Here is a 17,769-nt window from a genome sequence, read left to right as displayed (position 1 = left end):
TCCTATCTATGAAGTTGTTGATGTTCACTTACACTACTGGACATTCCCGGGGATATATCTTTTATGGCATGTGCTTTATGTGCATAAAATGATGAAGTTAATCCAATGTTACACTTTATTTTTCCTTTAGTTTTAAATGGCACATTTTAGAAGCAGAAAGAGGTAACCCTTTGCACATGTCCTTTGGTCTGTCCATATGACAATTGGGCATGTCATTGCGAGGGTAAAATTGGCCATTCTCATATTGTCAGGTGTTACATTTGACACAAAAAAATTTAACATAGTAAAAATTTCTATTTGAGTTGGTCCAAAACCGTTTTGATGTGGTAGCGTTGACACAAAACAAAATAAAAATTAAGTTTGCCAAGCTACAGACCCTGCATATTGGGTTTGTCCAATGGATAGACTGCTGTAAAGAATGCCACATTATGTGAATGAGGATTCATCATTTGAAATGGTAATCCAAAAAATGTTTAGTAACCAAGTTGAGGATTGTACTTTGCGTATTATCACAAATAAAATATGGCAGGAGACAACAAGCCAAAACATAATCTCTCTATCACTCCTACTTGCTTTCAACATTCATCCCACAGGCTGAGGACATGAAGGAACCACTATATTTTTGTGTTCATGGAAGTGGTGGATTGATCAGAGCTTGATTATAACTTTTATCAGGATCTAGTACTGATGTGGAATGGTATTGGAGCATTTATGTGAGGAAAACTATGTTAAAATTGAATCATTGGTAGCTTAGCAAGACTTTGGTTCATCTGTGTTTATTACTAACTGAGTCAGTGATCATAGATGCCCATGTATATCACATAGAATAGTGGGGCATATTACCAACAACTAGCGATAATTATCGCTATATTGGCCTAGCGGCAATATTTTTATCGCCGAGCTGAGGCGATTTTTATCGCTTAGGAACCTTGCTATTATTGAGGTTTGTCTCCTAAGCGATAAAAATCGGCCGAAATGCATGAATATCGCTGAAAAGTCAGCGATATTCATGCATTACCGAGCTAATGCTCTTAGCCATGTTATCCACCTACCATTGGATAACATGGCTAAGAACTGCTCAGGGGCAGGTGTTAGCTTTTGGAGATATTCGCACTTAGCGCGAATATCTCCAAAAGTTGGTAATAGGAGATAGCGATGTTAGCGACAGTTTACAGTCGCTAACATCTTGGCACGCCCACTTTGCATGTAATTAGTGATAAATATCACTGACATGCAAAGCGGGGCCCAAGATGGTCGCTATCTCCTACTAGCTGTCGCTAACTGGTGTTAGCGACAGCTAGGTAATAGGGAGATAATTTTATCTCCGCTTTCTTGGCTTTTAAAGCCAAAAAAGCGGAGATAAACCCCGTTGATAATATGCCCCAGTATTCCTTCTTTTACACCTCACAGCAATGACATAACATTTTTCTTTTTTTAATTCTCCCCCTGCCATGTCTGCTCCACTCTATGAGCATTAGCTTTCTTTTAAGGAGATCTAAAAGAAGGTGAGAATAGGTAACCTCAGGAGGCCAGGCTTAATAGAGAGAAGGACTCTTACCCACAGCCTTGAAGCTCACAAATCAGCTTCATTATGTCACTCCAGTCCAGGGCATCAGGTTTATTCTTCAGCCATTTTTGTATCTCCTGGATGGAGTTGTCATCTGCGCAGGCAAAGGTGATCTCGTTGAAATTGTCACAGATTGGGAGAATGTAATAAGGAAAGGGACCAAAAGAAAGTGCAATCAAGGTTTCTCCTTTAAGATCACCTGTGTAGATTAGAAAAAGGTTCATGCTTAAGCAAACTGAAAACCAAAAATGTCACATGTTGTTTCAGCAAACAACAATAAATGGATTTGAGAAATTGCGTTGTGGGTTGAGGGGGGTGTGAGCCCTTCATAAGCATCAGGCACAGTCCTTGTCAGGGTGAATATCAAAAGTCAACAAATTACCTGTGCTTAACCCTCTGGCAGCTTGCCTCAAAAGCAGTCAGACTTAATTTAGCTGCAATGTATAAAGTATTTATGCAATGCTAAGTCAGTAATTAGCGTAAAACACAACACAAGAAAAATCCCAAACCGATTTCCAAAAATAGAGCACATTTTAATAAAGTGTTTGACACTGAAACTATAAAAATACAATCAGTAGAACTGGAGTTAGGAATTCTTAAAGTTTTAAGTGAAAAATATCACTTAAAGGAGCAAAGCACCAACCAAAATGGAGTGCAGTTGGGATTTATTAAGGGGGCTCTTAAAAGAAATTTCAAACTAAAAAATCTGAGACAATACATTTCAGCAAGACAAGGTAGCCAGCGGTGTCCGAGGAGGAGGCCTTGTCATCAGGGAGATACTGGAGGAGGTCATGGTGAAGATTTCTATGATCTGACGTAGTCTCTGTTTTGGGAGTCAAACATCTCCGGTGTGGGGAAGTTGGAGGATTGGTTGACAATGTACAGTGTACAATAGGGTATGGGATGGGTTGAAATCAGAGTTATGAAGTTTTATTTGCTGTGAGAGATTACACGAATCGAACGCAAAAAAGTTCAGTTTCCAGCCTATGATTTCCATCTGATCTGATGTGAGTAATCTACTGGATCAAATACTGAATATCGGTCCAGAACTAAGGGAAGACACCTTTCTCCATTGCCCTTGATGAATAGAGCATCATCCATTACTTGTAGCAACGCTGTCAACCTGCTGCAGCCAGATTCAAATCCTGACTGGTGCTCAAGGAGGAGTATGTTTTAATTGATCAAAGATAATTTATTTTGGGACAAATGTCATCAAGCTATATAGACAAAATACATAGCCACAGGCTAAACATAAAAATGTAATACTTGAAAATGATCCTTGAAAACAAGGTTGTTCAAATGCTTAAGTTATGAAGTTAGCTTAATCGCTATGAAATGAGAGAAGACATTTTTTTGAGAGCGCTGGACTCATTATAATGTGTTAGGCAGCAACTTGTCGTGCTGCACTGTGTTGAACCAAATAATAGTAAATCTGCCTCTCTGTGTCAAGCGATGACTGCGGTTGTTGAATTTCCAGATTTTCTTCATTGGAGACAAGAAGGTCAGGGTTAAGACGAGAGTCCTCCGCAGACTCTAGAGCGTTATTAGTGACAAGAGGTTTAAAGTCGATCTGGGCACTGTCTGTAGTTGAGGTATTTAAATTACAAGCGGCGGGCAATCAGGGGAAGAGGCACCAGCTGGGTGCGAACAGAGGATGCTGGTCCTCGCAGTCTCCCAAGCCCGTGTCCACGCTGAAGCAGTCCAAGGCACAGTTCCACACGTCCGGCAAATAAAACAAAGGTGTCCCAGCACAAGCCAAGGGTCAGAGTGTCAGGAAGCAAGCCGCGAACGGCTCCCGCAGAGCGGGGGCCCTGAGGCGTTTTGTAGAGGCAGGCAAGCGGCGGGCAATCAGGGGAAGAGGCACCAGCTGGGAGCGAACAGAGGATTCTGGTCCTCACAGTCCCCCGTGTCTGCACTGAAGCAGTCCAAGGCACAGTTCCACACCTCTAGCAAATAAAATAAAGGTGTCCCAGCACAAGCCAAGGGTCAGAGTGTCAGGAAGCAAGCTGCGAATGGCACCCGCGGAGCGCGGGCCGTGAGGCATTTTGTAGAGGCAGGCAAGCGGCGGGCAATCAGGGGCAGAGGCACCAGCTGGGAGCGAACAGAGGATGCTGGTCCTCGCAGTCCCGCGAGCCCGTGTCCGCGCTGAAGCAGTCCAAGGCACAGTTCAACACCTACGGCAAATAAAAAAAAGGTGTCCCATCACAAGCCAAGGGTCAGAGTGTCAGAAAGCAAGCTGCAAATGGCACCCGCGGAGCGGGGGTCGTGAGGCGCTTTGTAGAGGCAGGCAAGCGGCGGGCAATCAGGGGAAGAGGCACCAGCTGGGAGCGAACAGAGGATGCTGGTCCTCGCAGTCCCCCGAGTCTGTGTCCCTGCTGAAGCAGTCCAAGGCACAGTTCCACACCTCCGACAAATAAAACAAAGGTGTCCCAGCACAAGCCAAGGGTGAGAGTGTCAGGAAGCAAGCTGCGAATGGCTCCTGCAGAGCGGGGGCCGTGAGGCGTTTTGTAGAGGCAGGCAAGCGGTGGGCAATCAGGGGAAGAGGCACCAGCTGGGAGCAAACAGAGGATGCTGGTCCTCGCAGTCTCCCAAGCCCGTGACCGCGCTGAAGCAGTCCAAGGCACAGTTCCACACGTCCGGCAAATAAAACAAAGGTGTCCCAGCACAAACCAAGGGTCAGAGTGTGAGGAAGCAAGCTGCGAACGGCAACAAGGTGTTTACTTATAGCATACTGTAGTACTTTCAAAGCCCTTGAATGTAACATATGTGCATAAATATGTTACAAGTCTATGCTTCCCTTTGCACTGCTGGTGAAACTACCTGGGTGAATTTGTAAGTGTTAGGGGCAGATTAACAACCTCCTTCTGCCTCTTTTACATCAAAATTGCATACATTTTCTGACGCAGCGGTGGTGCAAAAGATGTGTCATGGTGTGTGGTATTTACAATGTGATGCATCTGGGAGGTGTGTCACTTTGTAAATTCCTGTACCAGAAGGAGACATTCCTACACGGGGGAATAGGGGGCGTTCTGGCGCAGGAACACCTCCTTAAAGTGGCTGAGTGAAATCTACAAGATTTCACTTTGTCACTTTTGAGCTCATGCTGCGTCAAAATCCTGCACTTGCTTGAAGCCGGTGTAAGGAATGACACAGCATTCTGAGCATAGGGTCCCCAGAGAATTCCTGGAGATGCGTTGCACTTGCAACGCAACTCAAGCAATGCACCACCTTCACGGCACAGATACATCACATATCTATGCCATTTTTGCCCCATGATGCACCACATTGTAAATACGGTACATATATGGTGGTGATGTCACAGTGCACAATAACTGGCATATCCCTGGGGATGTGCCAGTTATTATACATCTGCCCATTAGTGTTTTAATGTAGTGAATGGATTACTACACACTGATCAATGAGTCACTACAAAACTATAACAGGAGTGACAGAGTCTTTGGTGGAAACCCTTACGGGTAGCTGTCGCGCTATATAAACTTAATAAATAAATAAATAAATAAGTGTAAGGTTAGTGACCGGGGAATTGAAGGTATAAAAGACAAGTTTGCAGGTGCATAGAAGAGTGCATGCATAGTCTATAGGGGTTGGAAGCAGTCATGGCCTAAGGCGTACTTTGCTCCATGAGTACTTGGGTACTTACTCAATGATTACAGTTCTGCAAGGAGAGTGTCCGGCTGAATGTATAGCAGCTTCACTTTTAGAACAGTGTATAGATAATCACATACAGTTGTATGGCTCACTACAATATTGAAAAAACAGGGGCAGAGTATTTGGAGGGAGTGTAAAGATACAGACTGGGGAATTGAAGATATAAAAGACAAGTTTGCAGGTGCATAGAAGAGTTCATGCATAGTATAGGGGTTTGAAACAGTCCATGCCCTAAAGACCACCTTGCACCATGAGTACTTGGGTACTGGCTGGATGATTACAATTCTGCAAGGAGAGTGTCCGGCTGAATGTATAGCAGCTTCACTTTTAGAACAGTGTATAGATAAGCACATAGTGCTATATGGCTCACTACAAGAAGTAAACAGAAGTGTGTAAGTGTTTAGTGGAACTGTAAGGATACAGACTGGGCAATTGAAGGTTTAAAAGACAAGCTTCCAGGTACATAGAAAAGTGCATGCATACTCTATAGGGGTTTGAAGCAGTCCATGTCCTAAGGCCCCCTTTGCTCCATGAGTACTTAGGCACTGACTGGATGAGTACAGTTCTGCAAGGAGAGTATCTGGCTGAATGTGTAACTGCTTCACTTTTAGAACAGTGTATAGCTAAGCACATACTGCTTTATGGCTCACTACAATACTGAATCAGCAATGACAGAGTGTTTGCTGGAAGTGTAAAGATACAGACTGGTGAATTGAAGGTTTAAAACATATGTTTGCAGGTGCATAGAACAGTGCGTGCATAGTCTATAGAGGTTTGAAGCAGTTCATGGCCAAAGGCCCACTTTAATGGATGAGTACTTAGGTACTGACTAGATGATAACAGTTGTGCTAGGAGAGTGCCTGACTGAATTTATAAGAGCTTCAGTTTTAGCACAGTGCATAGATAAGGACTTTCTGCTGTATGGTTCACTACAAGACTGAAACAGAAGTGTGAGAGTGTTTGATGAAAGTGTAATGATACAGACTGTGGAATTGAAGGTATAAAAGGCAAGTTCGCAGGTGCATAGAAGACTGCAAGCATAGTCTATAGCGGTTTAAAGCAGTCAATGGCCTAAGGCCTACTTTCCTCCATAATCCTTTGGGTACTGACTGGATGATTACACTTCTGCAAGGAGAGTGCATAATTGAATTTATAACAGCTTCATTTTTAGCACAGTGTATAAATAAGCACATACTGCTGAATAGCTCACTAAAATACTGAAACAGCAATGTCAGAGTGTTTGGTGGAAATGTAAGGATACAGACTGGGGAACTGAAGGTATAAAACACAAGTTTACAGGTGTATAGAAGACTGCATGGATAGTCTATAGGGTTTTAAAACAGTGCATGCCCTAAGGCCTGATTTACTGCATGGTTGTTTGGGTACTGGCTGAATGATTACAGTTCTGCAAGGACAGTATCAAGCTGAATGTATTACTGCTTCTTTTTTAGCATAGTGTATAGGTAAGCACATACTGCTATATAGCTCACTACAATACTAAAACAGCGCTGGCAGAGTGTTTGAAGGAAGTGTAAGGATACAGACTGGGCAAAGAATTTAAAGAATGTATAATTGAATCTATAAGTGCTACACTTTTAGTACAGTAAATGTTTTAGTACTTAGAACTCAAACCATTATTATTATATAACAAAACATTTATTCTTGTAACGTCTCATAATTTAATAGAGCTTCTAAAATAATTTCATCAGATATTTCATTAATATCAATTTCCTGATTATCATTTTTGGAATTTATATGATCAAAAAACTCGACATCATCTAATGCTTCCACAAAATCAGCATCTAAGCTTTCGTCTAGGAAATCACAGCTGATATCTGCAGCACTAATTTCTTCTTCATTCGTGCTGCCTGTGAAATGTACGTTTAGCTCTTCTATTAGACTCTTGCTAATTTCCAAATGGTCTTCCATATTGTTCTATTGTTTTTCCATAATCAATTTCTTATGTTGTAGGACTTTGTACAAAAACATAAAAACTTAATTTTATCAGTTTTCCTAATACATAATACAAAACTAGCTTTATCAACTATGTTGTCCTTAAAAAAAAAATATACAAATACTATTCTCTACTACTTTACAAGGTTATATAAATATAATTATTTATATGAATGTTCTGTTTTTAAATTGTCTTAAATATTGAAAGCAGTTACTCCTTATCACTATAGAAAAAGACTCAGGCTGTTATAATAAAATGCAGTACTAAAAAAAGAACAATATGTCTATTCACCTATCCTGTTCCAAACTAGTAAATGTGCTGTAGTAAAATGCACGGAATACTGGTACACTCAGTATATATATTAACTTTTTCAAATGTCATTAAAAGATACAAACCATCTTTGCAGAGATATGTACTCCATCCATCTCTTGTTACTTCAGCTCTGTAGAAGCACAACCCATCGACCATTTTTAACAGTTAGTTATACTTACCTTAAACATAATAAATAAGAAAGAAAATATATATTATAAAATTAGCAACTGTGGAACACAAAAAAACAAATACAGTTACAATATATATTTTACAACACAAAATAATTTATAAAGCATTTCATTTGCCTTTTTTACTGTTCTCAGAATATATTGAATTTCACTACAAACAGTGAGCACAATAGCACTCATCACATAACAGCGGGCAAACAATAAGATTATCCTAAAAAAACACTCAACATTCTCAATAACAATCTAAAAAATGGAAATAAAACATATGTTAAAGGTTTTTTTCTAAGAGCAATTTCTTACGTACGTATGAGCTATCTCAAACAATCTTAAAATAACAAAACACTATCATTAATTTTCATACACTGCAAATACAGTTATTTACAAATATATGCTGACAAAATATACAGCAAATAGTCCTTCATGGTTTTACATACTTTTCTTCATTGCCAATTAGTATATCTCAAATTCTTAGCTTGGAAGTTCTTCAATAGTAATCCTCAGCATCCAACTCCCACCCTACTGATCCAAAACCACCAACATCATTTGCGGCATCCCCCAGAGCTCATCCACCAACCTGACGCTATTCAACATCTGCATGGCCACACTCACACAAGTGGCCCACCATTACAACCTGAACATTATCTGCTAAGACGACGACAAGCAACTCATCTTCTCCCTCACCAAGGAGCCACATACCACCGAAAGACGTTGCTAACTGCATAAGGATCAACTCTCTAAATCTTAACTCGGACAAACACCTACAAGGTCTACAATGAATCCAAAAAACCTCTGCTCGACTAATCATCAATGTCCCCTGCCGCAGCGACATCGCCCACCACCTGAGAGACCTACACTGGCTCCATGTTGACAAGAGGATCACCTTCAAGCTCCTCACCCTCACTTACAAAGTACTCTACAACAACCTACCTTAACAGCAGTAATCCTGAAAGGCCAAATTTTGTTCCTAAAATGTAGGCTTTAAAAATATTGGGTAAGAATTTGGTAACTCTTTAGGCAAACTTTGTTTAAAAACCAATTGACTATCATTACGATGTATCTAACCTTTCAGACATTTTAAATAAGCAGTGTAATGTTCAGATGTTGTAGAAGGACCATCATGAAAAATAATTGCTACAGCTGGAGAACCGCAGCCTTAACGCCGGGTGGCACAGGGTACGCCTAAGATGCACGGGATTCACCTGCCTTGTCAAATACAGAGACACGGACTCTTCATCTGGCGTAGAAGATGATATTTATTAACTGCAGCTAGTACAGTGGTCTTAGAAGTCGTCAGTTTAACGAGGTTCAAAAAAGACTGCCACTTAACTCCGTTGCGCACAGGTTTATATATGGTACAATACAATGCAAAATGCAATCATACGAGAGCAGGAGACATAAACAAATGTTATAAACAATGCATGAAGCCCAAAGTAACTCAAGTTTCCCGGTTGTGTTTGCTACTCGACCCCTTGAGTAAATTATCGAGTGAATCCACACAATTCGATTTACAAGCAGAGAAAACACAGCTGTATGTGTTAGAAGAATAGTCGTAAAACAGGAGAATAAATGAGACATGTAGCGAAGGACAGCAGATAAGATAACATGTAGGAAAGAATGGTGTGAGCCAACAAATAGTCCAGACGGGGATTAATCAGCTCAGACAGGAATTAGTGTACTCGGCCAGACCCTGACACTCGTTAGTAAACCTAAGCGAAGAAGCCACCTGACACGTAAATGCAGAAACGACAAAAACATTGCGTTCGCCTTGCTGCCTGAGTGAGGGCAACACAAAATGGCGGCGATTACAAAATGGAGGCTGAGCACGAACGAATTCGTAATTTACAGAACCTCAGGTCCTCCTTTTGCCATTACTCAGGCTAAAAACAAACCAACTCATGCTAATCTGAGTCGGAGTCAGCATCGATGTTCATAAAATCCTCAAGCTGTTGCTGCACCATCATCCTAATATTCTCTGCCTTCTGAGTTGCAGGTTGTGGAACACATAAATTAGCCAACAGGCCACACACTGCGGGACCACATTGAACACACAGACAACAAGAGAATATGATGGCCAAAATTGCTCCCAGGAACGTTAAAATCTTCCATCCCCATGTTGACAATATTCTCCAAAACCATCCCATAAAAGACCAATCCCCTTCGTCGTGATGAATCGACTCGGAGATGGTATGCAATTTGGAAATGGCTTGATATACTGCTGGAGCATCGTCTGGAATATAAATGCAGCAGCTAGATCCGATCAGTTTACAGACACCTCCTCGGTCTGCTAGGATCACATCTAACGCAATTCGATTTTGCAACGTCATAAGACGATCAGCCTGAAGCTCTGCTGTGATGTTACCTATTGCGCCTGAAGTAACATTAATAGTAGTCTCGACAGCACGAACCAATTGCCTGATGTGTCTGCTGTTAATCATCGGGCCCCAAAAGGGGAGGAATCCTTTAAGGAAATGCCCTCCTTCTTGGGCCGACGTGTCCGTGGCATCAAATATACCTCGGCTATATCTAATTCTATGGTGGTCTGACGGAGCCGAATATGTAGGGGGAAGAAGGAAGGCTACATAACAGGTTTCAGAAAAGTTGGAAGGGAGCCAGGTGTAAGCTCTATCTTTACAAACAAAATATGTTCCTTGAGATGGAACCAATGAAGGGAAATCAGGGGACGAGAAAATGTAGGTGTGTAAACAACTCTGCTTATTGTCAGTTTTCTTACTGTTGACTTGGAGACAAAGATTACCTTGATAGGGGTACAGTCCATACAGGAGAAGACTCACCCTTCTTAGTTTTGTCACCAAGACTAGAAACATAGTGGGTAACATTCCATCCTTCATAAGCTCTCTTCTCATCTAACGGAATTTTGCCCTTTTCTATAATCTTAGCCATCACCACTATACCTTTAATCAAAGAACTGTGGCTGAAATCCAATCCAGTCCCAGAAGTCTTTACAGGATTTCTAAGTTTGTTGTGGTATGCGGCCGAAAACATAGTCAGATAGGCCCAAGCTGAACCTTCATATGAGAAAGGGAGGACCAAATTAGGCATTCCCTTCTGTGTATTATGTGGCATAAGACCGCACACCCAACAGTCAGTCATATTAATGGCCAACTGGTGTTGGTGCAACAACTGGATGAATGTATTATTCATATATTCAGCTCTCCTTATCTGTTCATGAGGGGGTAGAGCATGCATTTTATGTGAAAAGACAGCAAGACGAGAGGGCAAAGAAGTTGTAGAGTTAGCAGCATTTCTCGTGTGTAGAACATGGACAACCCAACCTATGCAGGCTAATAAAATACACAAAAACATAAAAATACACAAAGTTACGCCAAATCGACTGCGCAATGATTTGCAATATTTCAATCTCATTTCTTGTTTCCTATTTTCCCTACCTATGGTTGTTGTACCATCCATCTTTATCTAAAAAAAATGTCGCTCACGGCAATCTTCTTCAATCACTCAGCTATGTATTTCTGTATATCCTGAGGCAGTAGCCACTTACTAAAAGAACGAAAATCTGGTTACAGTCTGAGTCTCCTACCGTGACCCTGCGACGGAGACGGATGGCACATCTAATACTAAATATCACACAAAAACAAGGAGGCAAGAGATCAGTACATATATATATATATAAAAAATGTCTTTGAATAATAGAGAAAAAGTGTTCAAAATAATCAGTTCTTCTGGTCAGCTCTCGACCTTAGGTTGTAGCGAGTTTTGCTCGGACCAGTCTGGTCCTTAAATAACGTTTTTGGATTCGTAGTGTCTATTCGAAGGTGTGCAGGCACAGCGGCTTGAAGAATGTCGTCATTCACTTTCTCAGACTGAATTCCATAGATTTGAGCATCACTGAAGGGAACAAAAACAAGGGACTGCTGCAGTATCCGATTCTCTTATACCACTGTGAATCCACTGGTCAAAGGGTAATGGCAATGGCACTTTTTTTTACAGTGCACGCCATGCACCCAATTTCGCTTGCTGACCACTTTCACAGCCGTGCGGGTGACGAGCCAAACTTGCGTAGGTGTAGACCAACGAGGCTCCAGATTCTTAGTCCGTTGAAAGTTCTTAATGCAGACCCAGTCACCGGGCAGAATGGTGTGACCTGGATCCGTGGAGACCTCTGGCAAAGCACTTTGTACCTGTTGACGAATAACACTTGATTTAGTAGTCAAATCATGCAAATAGTCAATTAACAAAGGATATGGTACATCAGAATATCTCTTGGGGCGAGGGACACCCCAGACATTAGCTGGGCATCCAAATACCACTTCATATGGGCTAAGTCCCATACGAGAGTGTACAGTAGTTCTGGTTGACAAAAGAGCTAGGGGCAAGGCATCTGGCCAAGCAAGACCCGTACTGGCTTGAATCTTAGCTAGTTTAAGTTTGAGTGTACCATTATAACACTCAACCAAACGTGCTGACTGTGGATGGTTTGCCGCATGGAATTTTTGTCTGATCCCAAAACCAGAACATACTTTCTGCATAATTTGACTCACAAATTCGCTTCCATTGTCACTCCAGACAATTCGCGGCAAACCAAATCTGGGAAATAACTCTTTAAGTAACACCTTAGCAGTTTACAGAGCAGTGTTATCTTTCAAGGGGTAGGCCTCTATCCATCGGGAAAAGGCACATACCACCACCAGAACATACTTAAGGTTATTGCATCGATCCATATGAATGTAATCTATCTGCAACACTTCAAAAGGATTTGACGGGGGAGAAAAATGACCTGCCGGAGTTGGGGTACCCTTTCCTGGGTTATGCATTAGACAAACAATACAATGCTTAACCACGTTCTCTGCACATTTTGGAATTCCTTCATTCTGCCACACAGGAGCCAAGAGCTTACAAATGCCTTTTGGACTAATGTGGGCTGGACCATGAGCCATAGTTACAACCGGTAATACATAAGCGTCCGGTAATAACCATCGCTGATGTTCCGACAATTCCGTCCAACAACGCGTCGAGTCAAACATTCCCATACTTTCTTTCCACGTTCTTAATTCCTTTTAAGTTGCTTCTCCCTGAATCGTTTTCACACTCTCATCGTGTCTTCACACATTCCAATTTCCCTAACCCAGTTTGCAGGACCTGCCATGTACATTCGAATAGCTATATCTCTAGCTGTAGTTCTTGCTACTTCGTCTGCAAACGCATTTCCACGACCCACATCATCTGTAACTTTCTTATGTGCACTGCACTTTATGATTGCTATCTGTGCAGGTAAGGTAAGTGACTCGAGAAGATCAGTCACTAACTGACCATGCTGGATCTTTGTCCCGTGAGAGGTAAAGAATCCTCTCTCCCTCCATAACCTACCAAAACTATGTGCAACGCCAAAAGCACACTGGCTATCTGTGTACACATTCACTCTCTTTCCCTTTGAAAACACACATGCTCTAGTCAAGGCTATCAATTCAGCTGCTTGGACTGAATTATGTCCGATACCTGCCGTCTCAACAATTGTGCATAAGGTGGTAACAGCATAGGCAGAAGTAGTCTCCCCATTTGGAAGCTTGAAACAAGTACCGTCTACCCATAGGATCCCATGCGGGTCCTTGAGCGGAGTGTCCTTCAAATCAATCCTACCCTTCGTTTCTTCTTCCATTCAAATAAAACAATCATGTTTTTCCTGAACATCTTTCTCATCTGGGAGTGGCAACAGTGTAGCTGGATTTAACGTGTTACATCTTTTGATGTACACATGACTCGCTAGAAGTGTCAGCTGGTATCCAGACAAACGAGCACTCGTAAGATGCTGTGTTCAGGTTCTATTCAACAAAGTATCCACTGCATGCGGAACCATAACAATGAGTGTGTTATCCAACACTAATCCAGCAGATTGTCTGATAGAAATCACTGCAGCTGCTGTGGCTCTGAGACAACTGGGCAAAGCTTTAGCTACTGGGTCTAATGTAGCGGAGAAATAGGCACATGGTCTCTGCTTATCTCCAAATAACTGTGTCAAAACTGACAATGCGCAACCCTCTCTCGCGTGAACGTACAGTGTAAAGGACTTGCTATAATCTGGGGTACCCAACACCGGAGCAGAACATAGAGCAGCACGTAGGTCGACAAAGCTTTTCTGACATTCATCCGTCCAAGGGAGCGGATATGGCTTATTTTTCAACGTTAGTTCCAACAGTGGTTTAGCCAAAAGTGAAAAATTGGGAATCCATTGTCTACAGTAGGAAGTGATACCCAAAATGGCACGTACTTCTCTCTGCGTGGTGGGTACAGACATCTGTGAAATAGCGTGAATACTTTCTGGGGTCAATCGTCTTCCCTCCTTCGACAAGAGATGACCTAGATAGGTAACCTCTTGGCGGGCATATTGCAACTTAGAGGGAGACACCTTATGATGTAGACCAGACAAATGATGCAACAACGCAGCAGTCACCTCCTTACACACATCTTCCGTATCAGCAGCCACCAACAAATCATCCACATACTGAATAAGTGTAGCGCCAGGAGGTAAGGAAAAAGCATCCAGTTGTGACTTAAGAGCCTTACTATAGATAGAGGGACTTTCACAATAGCCTTGAGGAGCTCTCTTAAATCTAAAACTTCGGCCACCAAGAGAGAAACCAAAGATATCCCTACTTTCTTCAGCAATAGGAATACTAAAGAAAGCATTCTTGAGGTCTATAACTGAAAACCAAGCTGCCGAAGCAGGAATCATCATCAACAAAGCTGTAATGTCCGGAACAACAGGAAACTGTGGCACAACAATTGTATTGACCTCCCTAACGTAAATAACAAATCGATAGACAGGAGGCTGTGAAGGGTCAGTTCTTTTAAGGATCGGAAGAACAGGAATGTTACAAACATTGCCTCTCGTCTCTTCAACCACACCTTTCTGAATAAAATCATCGACAATAGCCAAAAGTGCTCTCTCTCCATCACTGGAGATACGGTATTGGGGAATGCGTGGCATCCTCACATTCTCTTTAATTGTAACAACATACGGTGGGATCGCAAGACAACCCAAGTCATTTGGGCCTGTAGCCCAAAGACTTTCAGGAAGAGAAAGCAACTCAGATGGGAATTCGTCCCGAGACAGATACACAGAAGATGTCATTTTCTTTCCCAATGTAAGATGCACACCCGAAGGGGAACAGTACAATGTTGCATGTAATCTTTTTAACAAATCCAAACCCAGCAAGTTCTCACCGCAACCAGTTGTCAGAATAAGCGGAGCATTCAAATCATAGGGACCAATCGAAACAGGCAAGGGACAAGAAACTGGATTACGAACTGGGGCACCAGAAAAGCCTACAGAAGTATTTATTAAGCCAGACAAAGGTGCCCCAGGGAGTTTAGTATGCATAATAGAACTTCTCATCACACCAGTATCCAAAAGAAACGGTTCAGAAACACCCATAGTATTAATCGTGACATATGGCCCATTTTGATCTACTGGAATCAACACAACTCCCTCACTTCGTCCATGGCTGTCCTATTCGATCTGAAAATCATCAGCTCTTTCTTCACAATAATCGTCATTGTAATACTGCGCGGACTGAACTCTCTGTTGATCAAAATAATTCCTAGTAGATGGAACAGTAGAACGCTGTTCCTGAGAGGACACACCTCGTTCTCTACCTCTAGATCTTGGCTGAGAATTTCCACGTCCTCGTGGAGCAGACATCCCATTTCTACGCTGTAATAAAACAGGACAACTATTCTTGAAATGTCCCTCTTCTCTACAATACGCACATTGATTAGGACCCAACGGAAGATGAGGCATAAAGTACTCAGGCTTCTGAAACACTTTCTGAAACTGTGGGGGTTGGGAAAACTGAGGCTGTGCAGAACGCGGAGGATAAGCTTGCTGTAAAAGAACCTTTGTTTTCAAATCTTTATTTTTCTTCTCATGTTTCTCTTTCTCCTCCTTATCTCTATTCTCATAATATTGTGCAGTAGCCTGTATTTTAGCAGGGGAAGAGACAGCCCATGCACTTTCAAAACTCTTTAGTTTATTCGACAATTCACGAAGAAAGTGGTATACAAACTTGTCCACAAACAACCGTTGGCCGCCCTCTGTACTCAAATCCTGACCACTATGATCAATAAACGTCTCTTCAAAACGGGTGAAGAAATCCAAAACGCTTTTGTCTTTCTTTTGCTTGCATGCGGCCAGCTTATCCCAATTAACTCGCACCGCCGGCATCATAGTTTTCATCAATTCGATTATTCTGCCTGGTAGGGTGGTAATCAGATCATCGGGTTTCACACCACCCACTTGACCTGCATCAGCGGCTCTAATAGCAGCCCAATCACCACCTTATTCAGCATTATGATTTTCCCTATGAATCCGTGCCCACAATGCTTGTGGAACAACATTCCCAAACAGCATATCAATATCGGCCAAATTCATGATACAAGCGTCAACTGTTTGAGACAATTCTTTATAATATCCAGCCGGATTTTTACGAAGGTCCGGAAGAGTTTGTTTAAGCGCCAATACTTCAGACCTTTTCCAGGGTTCGTGGACCCATATACGCTGAAAATGAGCAGGGACAGGAGGCGGACCAACTACTGCGTCCCTCCATATGGGAGGAACTTCACGCATCAAATAATTCTTAATACCTTTATTTTTGGTAGGACCAGTCTTGGAAAGGGACAAAGACAAAAACATTGTTCGAAACGCAATGAGTTTATTCACCGTGTCTTCGACTCGTGGCCCTACAATAAAACCTTTATCGAAATCGGCTTGTTACTTCAATAGCTCAGAAGGGACTATATCTAACTCCATATCTTCCCAACCTTTAATAAGAGTCTGACACATGACATTAAAAACATATCTCTGTGTGGGCTCTACCCATTGGTGAAAAGAACTCATAATATCTTCTGTAGTATAGTCTAGTCCTCTCTCAATCCATTTACGAGCGAGGGAACCCAAAACTACTTTCTCGTCCGTATGACGAAGTTGACAACGAGATTGTCGTCTAGAGAAAGCCGGAGACAGATTCAAAGACCCGAGAAGAGGAGAAAAGTATTTGGAGACAGCATCAGCTAATCTCCTGTGCGACGTAGGGGAATCCCTCGAGAGAATGGGAGGCAATAGAGATGCAGAAGGTAACGGAGACTGAAATGTAGCCGGCTGATGAACAGGAGTCAGGATTTGTAGAGGTGGGGGCTGAATTGTAGGCTGTAAAAACGGAGCAGAAACAGGCAGGGAAGCATTAATGGGCTGAACCGGTTGCTGAATAATCGGCAATTGAGCAACCACTGATTGAGCAATAGGAGGGGGCAACAAAGGTGCAGTAGGATTTTGGGCATAGGGCGGAGGTGAATTCAATAAACAAGACATTAGAGAATCTTCTTCTAATTCCATACTTTTATCTGAAGAGGAAGTAGGCAACACTGGATAGCATCTATCTATCGCCATGCGATGTTGTCTTTCTGATATTTCATTCCCACCATCTGTTTCATTATTTTTAAACTCCTGAGCAGCCTCTATGATTGACATATTTTGTGCTTTCTTATCCTTTTTCGCTTGCTTAATTTCTTTCTGTTTGGCTTCCTTACGCCTAAGGTGAAAAGAGTCAAACATTGCCGGCCGGACTTTTCGTCTAAACAGAATCGTTTCCAAATTATCTAGGATGGCGGAGTCAAAACTACCATTTTGGGGCCATCTCAAAACTCCACTATTTTTCGTGTATCGGACCCATGTCTCATTAAAGGTAATGGGACCAATACCATGTTTAGAATATAACTCATAAGTGGGAGTTCCAACTGGAGGAATCGGACATGAATCCTCCAACTGGGAATCCCTTCTACAACCTAAACAACAAATTCTTTTAAACTTACTTAACCCAGGCATCGTTACTTCTCTAGGCTATTCACAAACAACAAGGGGTATAAATCAATGGAACAGTACAAACGTACTTACCCCTTGGCTTCAGTTATTGCAATGACGTAATCAAAACCCAAAAACAAAGTAAAACAAAGGATTCTGGGAGCGACCCACCAAATACTCAACTAAGGATCGTCCTACACCAGCGAAGGTCCGTCTATCGTCTCGCTTTACCAAACATCATCAGAAGGGT

At 42.1% G+C, this 17,769-nt stretch overlaps 1 pseudogene across 1 annotated transcript in view; it reads right to left on the bottom strand.

Annotated features, from left to right (window-relative positions):
* LOC144752091 (nicotinamide N-methyltransferase-like) overlaps window positions 1-17,769 on the bottom strand; it is a 71,096-nt pseudogene that overhangs the window by 30,857 nt on the left and 22,470 nt on the right. Inside the window, exon 2 of the transcript XR_013594024.1 lies at window positions 1,559-1,766. The product of XR_013594024.1 is annotated as a nicotinamide N-methyltransferase-like (transcript). The remainder of the gene's footprint in view (window positions 1-1,558; window positions 1,767-17,769) is intronic.

The sequence above is a fragment of the Lissotriton helveticus genome, chromosome 4_2 (genome assembly GCF_964261635.1).
Source record: "Lissotriton helveticus chromosome 4_2, aLisHel1.1, whole genome shotgun sequence".
Taxonomy (NCBI): Eukaryota; Metazoa; Chordata; class Amphibia; order Caudata; family Salamandridae; genus Lissotriton; species Lissotriton helveticus.
The sequence above is the reverse complement of the archived record's forward strand: the minus strand, read 5'-3'. Positions and strand labels throughout refer to the sequence as shown.